This window comes from Tupaia chinensis, unplaced genomic scaffold (assembly GCF_000334495.1).
Source record: "Tupaia chinensis unplaced genomic scaffold, TupChi_1.0 Scaffold143602_1, whole genome shotgun sequence".
Lineage (NCBI taxonomy): Eukaryota > Metazoa > Chordata > Mammalia > Scandentia > Tupaiidae > Tupaia > Tupaia belangeri.
In genome coordinates, this window is record NW_006203448.1 from 2,583,555 (window position 1) to 2,588,693 (window position 5,139).

Sequence of the window (5,139 nt, forward strand, 5' to 3'; positions counted from 1 at the left end):
CACCCAAAAAAAAAAAAAAAAAAAACAAAAAAAAAAAAAAAACAAAAAAAAAAAACCTCTCCAAAAAAAGAAAAGAAAAAAAGAAAATGCAAGTGGTCAGAGAGCAGAGTCACGGCTGAGGGTGGGGTTAGAACAGCCTGCTTACAGGTATGTGCTTTCTTTTTCTGGGTGACAGAATTGAGTAATAGTGGAGACTGCACAAACTTGTGAATATACTACAAACCACCAAATTCTAGGCTCTCAAAGGGGGAATTTCATGCTACTGGGTCAGAAAAGTCATGGTTCGTTTTTGCATAGAAAAACACTGTTGTCATAACTTTTCTGACAACCCAATATATGAAAATGTGTTATGCGAATGGGATCTTTTAAAAATAAGGTGGGGTTGGTACCAGCAGTTGGCGTAATAGCTATGTCGCTGGACTCCCATGTAGCCGACCATGGTTTGAGTCCCAGACCCAGTGGCTTAAAACTCACGCCGGGTGCGTGTGTGCGTGCGTGCCCAAGATCTCGAGAGGAGAATGGAGGAGAAGGGATTGCGGTGTGGCCATCCCCCCTGGGGGGTGATTTCTTGCTTTCTGTCTCTATGTCTGTCTGTTGGGTGAGCGCACGCGCCCTATAGCAAAAACCTCTCTCAAAAAAAAAAAAAAAAAGATGGGGCCAGCAGATGGCGTGATGGTTAAGGTAGATGGACCCCACATAGCTAACTGTGTAGTTCAAGTCCCGGACCTTGGGGCTTGAAAATCACACTGGGTGCATATGCACCCCAAGTCCCAGGAGGAGAAGAGAATGGACTGAAGTGTGGCCATGCCCACGGGAGGATGATTTCTCAATTTTCACTCTCCTAGACAAATGCACACGTCCTATAGCAAACTTTAAAAAGGACCAAAAAAAAAAAATCTAATTATTCAATTTAAAAGGCAGAGCAACAGATGGAATAATAGTTACATTGCTGGACTCCCATAAAGTCAACGGCGGTTCGAGTCCCAGACCCATAGGCTTCCAACTCACACCAGGCGCATGTGCACATGTGCCCAAAATCCTGAGCGGAGAATGGAAGAGAAGGGACTGCAGCATGGCCGTCCCCTCTGGGGCATGATTTCTCACTTCCTGTTTCTCTGTATCTTTCTGTCTCTACAGCAAAAATCTCTCTCCCCCTTTCTCTCTCTCTCTCAAAAAAAAGGGCCGGTAGAGGTGATGAAAAAGGCAAGTTACAACTAATATATGCTAACTGCTAAATAATCACTTCAAATACATAACTGGGTTGAAGAGAACAGAAAAGGCCATGAAAATAATAAATATGAGGGTATTAGCACAAGGCAAAATGTATTAGAGACACATAAAACTCTCAACTTGTGTATACCTAATAACAGCTTCAACTAAATAAAGTAAAAATCAGCAGAATTAAAGGGAGAAATAGATAAGCCCACAATTAGCGAGTTTAACACTTTACTTCCAATAATTAATAAGACCAGGCAAAAATACTGCCAAGACATGAATAACACCATCCACTGCCTTTACTAAACTGGACACTATGTTCAGCGACTGTAGAATACCCATTCTTTTCAAGTGCACTTGGAATATCCTCTGAAACTGTTTATATTCAGTAGGTGGAAAAGAACAGAAATCAAACAGAATGTGCCCTAATTGTCCTAGAATTACACACATTAGATATAAAGTATATGTATTATAAATCCAGAAATGTCTCAATAGTTACAATGAGCACATAATCTTCAGTAGACATGGCAAATAATTACAATGAAGAAAATTAGCAAAGCTGAAAGCTGCCTCTTTGGACCAGTCCTTTGGCCTAGTGATTAAGGGAGACAACAGGCCAAGCAGTTCGAGTCCCAGCTCTGGTGGCTTGAAGAATATGGTGCGCATATGTTCACGTGTGCCCCAATCCAGACAGGATGGAAAAAAGGAGGAAGAACTGCAGCATGGCCAAACTTCCTCATTGATGGTGGTGAGGGGTTTACTTTCCCCTTTCTCTGTCTCTCTCTCTGGTGAGCACGGGTACTCTCTGGCGCCAAAAAAAAAAAAAACGTAGTGGGGCGGGAGCTGGGGGGGGGGAGGAACTGACACAAAATGACATATGAAATCTGAGAAGCCCAAAACTAATCCAAATTAAATTACTGAAAATATTTCCCACAAAGAAAACTTCAGGGCCAAACTTTCGCTGATTGTGTATGTGTGTCTCTGTGTGTTTAAGTTTTTGCTATAGGGCACATGCGCTTGCCAGACAGACAGACAGACAGAAATCAAGAAAACACCTCCGGGGGGATGGCCATGCTGTAATCCCTTCTCCTCTAAGGATTTTGGGCAGCATCAGTTTTTTGCCCTTTTTTTTTCTTAAAGAATTATTTACTTAATTTTATTTATTCATTCATTTATTTTAATTTGATCAGAGGGAGACACACACACACACACACAGAGAGAGAGAGAGAGAGAGAGAAAGAGAGAAGGAGAGTGAGAAAGCAAGACACCAGGTCTAGGATTCGAACCGTGGTCGTCCATGTGGGAGTATCCAGCACCTTAACCACTTCACTACCTGTTGGTCCCCTCCAGGTCTGGACTTAAACCACGGTCAACTACATGGGAGTCCAGTGATATAACCATTACACCATCTGCTGGTCCCACCGTAAAATATTTTAAAAGCATTCAAGAAAAAAATAATAGGGTTATTATTAGATAATAGGGTTAATAACAGGTAATAGGTTAAGGCGGCAGGACCCCGAACCTGGCAGCTTGAAGAAACACACCAAATGCACATGCAGGTGTGCCCGAAGTCCAAAAAGGAGGCAGAAATGGAGGAGAAGGGACTACAGCATGACCATTCCCCATGGGGGTTCTTTTTCACCCCCCTTCTCTCTCTACCCAGCTCATACACTTGGGCAAATTAAAAAAGAAAGACTAATACCAATTTCCAATTTTAAAAAAATTATTTAGGAAAGTAAATAAGGAAGGAATGTTTTTCAATTCATTTTACGAGCCCAGCATAACCCAACACTAAAACCCAACAAAGATTAAAAGAAAATGATCAGACCAAAATGCATCATGAACACCGAAGCCACAAATCTTAGTATTAGCAAACTGAATCTAGATGTACAAAAGGATGGTATTATTCTATGAATACACGGTCAGTTTACTGTTAAAAAATAAATAAACCAGGCCAGACGTGATGCACCGCTAAAAGAGAATGTTCTGCTATGCACTCCCACATGGAAAGCTTCCTAGTTCAAGTCCAGAAGCCTCCCTAAGTGTCGGGTATGGGTGTGTCAATGGCCAGGGGCTGGCTAAAGGCTGGAGGTGGATCATGGCACTGAGGCTCTGGAGGAACCGTCTCTCTCTCTCACTCATGGAAGACATAAATGAATAAAAGTTCACAAATAAGAGTGATTAGAGACACAGAAAAAGCATTTAACAAAATTCAATACCCACTCATGACTTTAAAAACCTAAACATTTAGCAAATGAGAAACAGTGGGAACCTCTTCAACCTGATAAGAGCATACATGAAAACCTTCAGCTAATACTGGACTTTATGGTGAAACGCCAAGCGCTTTCCTCCTGAAACTAGGTACAAAGAATTTGAATTCAGCAGTACACTGAAAATACCCCAGTCCAGTAAGGCAAGAAAAAGAAACAAAAGGCATGTAAACTTAAAAAGATCTAAAACTGTCCTATTTATAGGTGGCATGATGGTTTGTACAGGAAGCTTTCAAGAAATCAAAGTAACTAGTAAAGCGAGTGAGTGCTCAGCAGTCTGTCCAGCACACAGCTCGCAATTCAGCCACCTTTCTACATGACGCCAGCGAACACTTGAAACTGAAGTAAAAGAAAACAGATGCCATTTTAATACATCTAAAAACATAATACTTGGAAATAAATTTTAAAAAGAACAAAACTTTAAGACGCCTACACTGAGGGCCAAATGGTGGCATAGTGGTTAAGGCAGCTGGATGCCACATGGCTAACCACACAGTTCGAGTCCCGGGCTCATGGCTTGAAAAACATGCCAGGCACATGTGCATGCATGCGTGCCCAAAACCCTGAGAGAAAGGAAGAGAAGGGGCTGTGGTGTGGCCATGCCCCTTGGTGAGCCCTTTCTCACTTTCCCTCTAACAGAAAGAGATAGAAACCCTGAGCGCACATGCCTGATAGCAAATTTGAAAAATGGAAATAAAAAGACACTGAAAACTAAAAAACATCGTTGAGAGAAATGAAAGACCTATTAAAGGAATTCATCCGGTTCCTGGACCTGAAGATTCAAAATTAAAACTTATCCTGATACGTTGGGTCATTGGATAAGTCATGACGCATTCTTGCACAGAAAAACATGGCTTGTCCAACACAAATCTAACCAAAATGCTTAAAGGCTCTTTGTTTTGTTTTGTTCTTTTCTGGAGAGGTTTTTGCTATAGGGCGTGTGCACTCACCAGAAAGAGAGAGACAGAGAGACAGAAAGCGAGAAATCATCCCCTGGGGGGATAGCCAAGACGCAATTCCTTCTCCATTCTCCTCTCGAGATCTTGGGCACGCACACACGCGCACCTGGTGTGAGTTTAAGCCACCAGGTCCGGGACTCAAACTGCAGTCAACTACATGGGAATCCAGCAACATAGCCATTATGCCAACTGCTGGTCCCACAGGCTCTTTGTAAATATCAGTAACTAACATTTAGAGGGAAATGCAAAGAACTTAAAGTAGTCCAATGATCTTGGGAAAAAAAAAAAAACAAACAGTTGTGGGCCAGCAGGTGGTGTGTTTAAGAGTGCTAGTGCTGGACTCCCACGTGGTCGACTCGAGCTTGGGTTGAGGACCTGGCAGTTTTCTCTCTCTTGCTCTCACTCTGTCCCTCTCTGGTCAAAAAGAAAGAAAGAAAGAAAGAAAAGAAAGAAAAGAATGAAAAGAAAGAAAAGAAGGAAAGAAAGAAAGTTAAATAAAATAAATCTAAAAAAAAAAAAAAAACAGGGAACGAGCAGTTAGAGTAATGGCTATGTCACTGGACTCCCACATAGTCAACCACGGTTCACGTCCCGGACCTGGTGGCTTAAAACCCACGCCGGGCGCGTGTGCGTGCGTGCCCAAGATCCCGAGAGGAGAATAGAGGAGAAGGGATTGTGGCGTGGCTATCCCCTCT

At 42.3% G+C, this 5,139-nt stretch overlaps 1 protein-coding gene across 1 annotated transcript in view; it reads right to left on the minus strand.

Annotated features, from left to right (window-relative positions):
* PRRC2B (proline rich coiled-coil 2B) overlaps window positions 1–5,139 on the minus strand; it is a 59,706-nt gene that overhangs the window by 38,643 nt on the left and 15,924 nt on the right.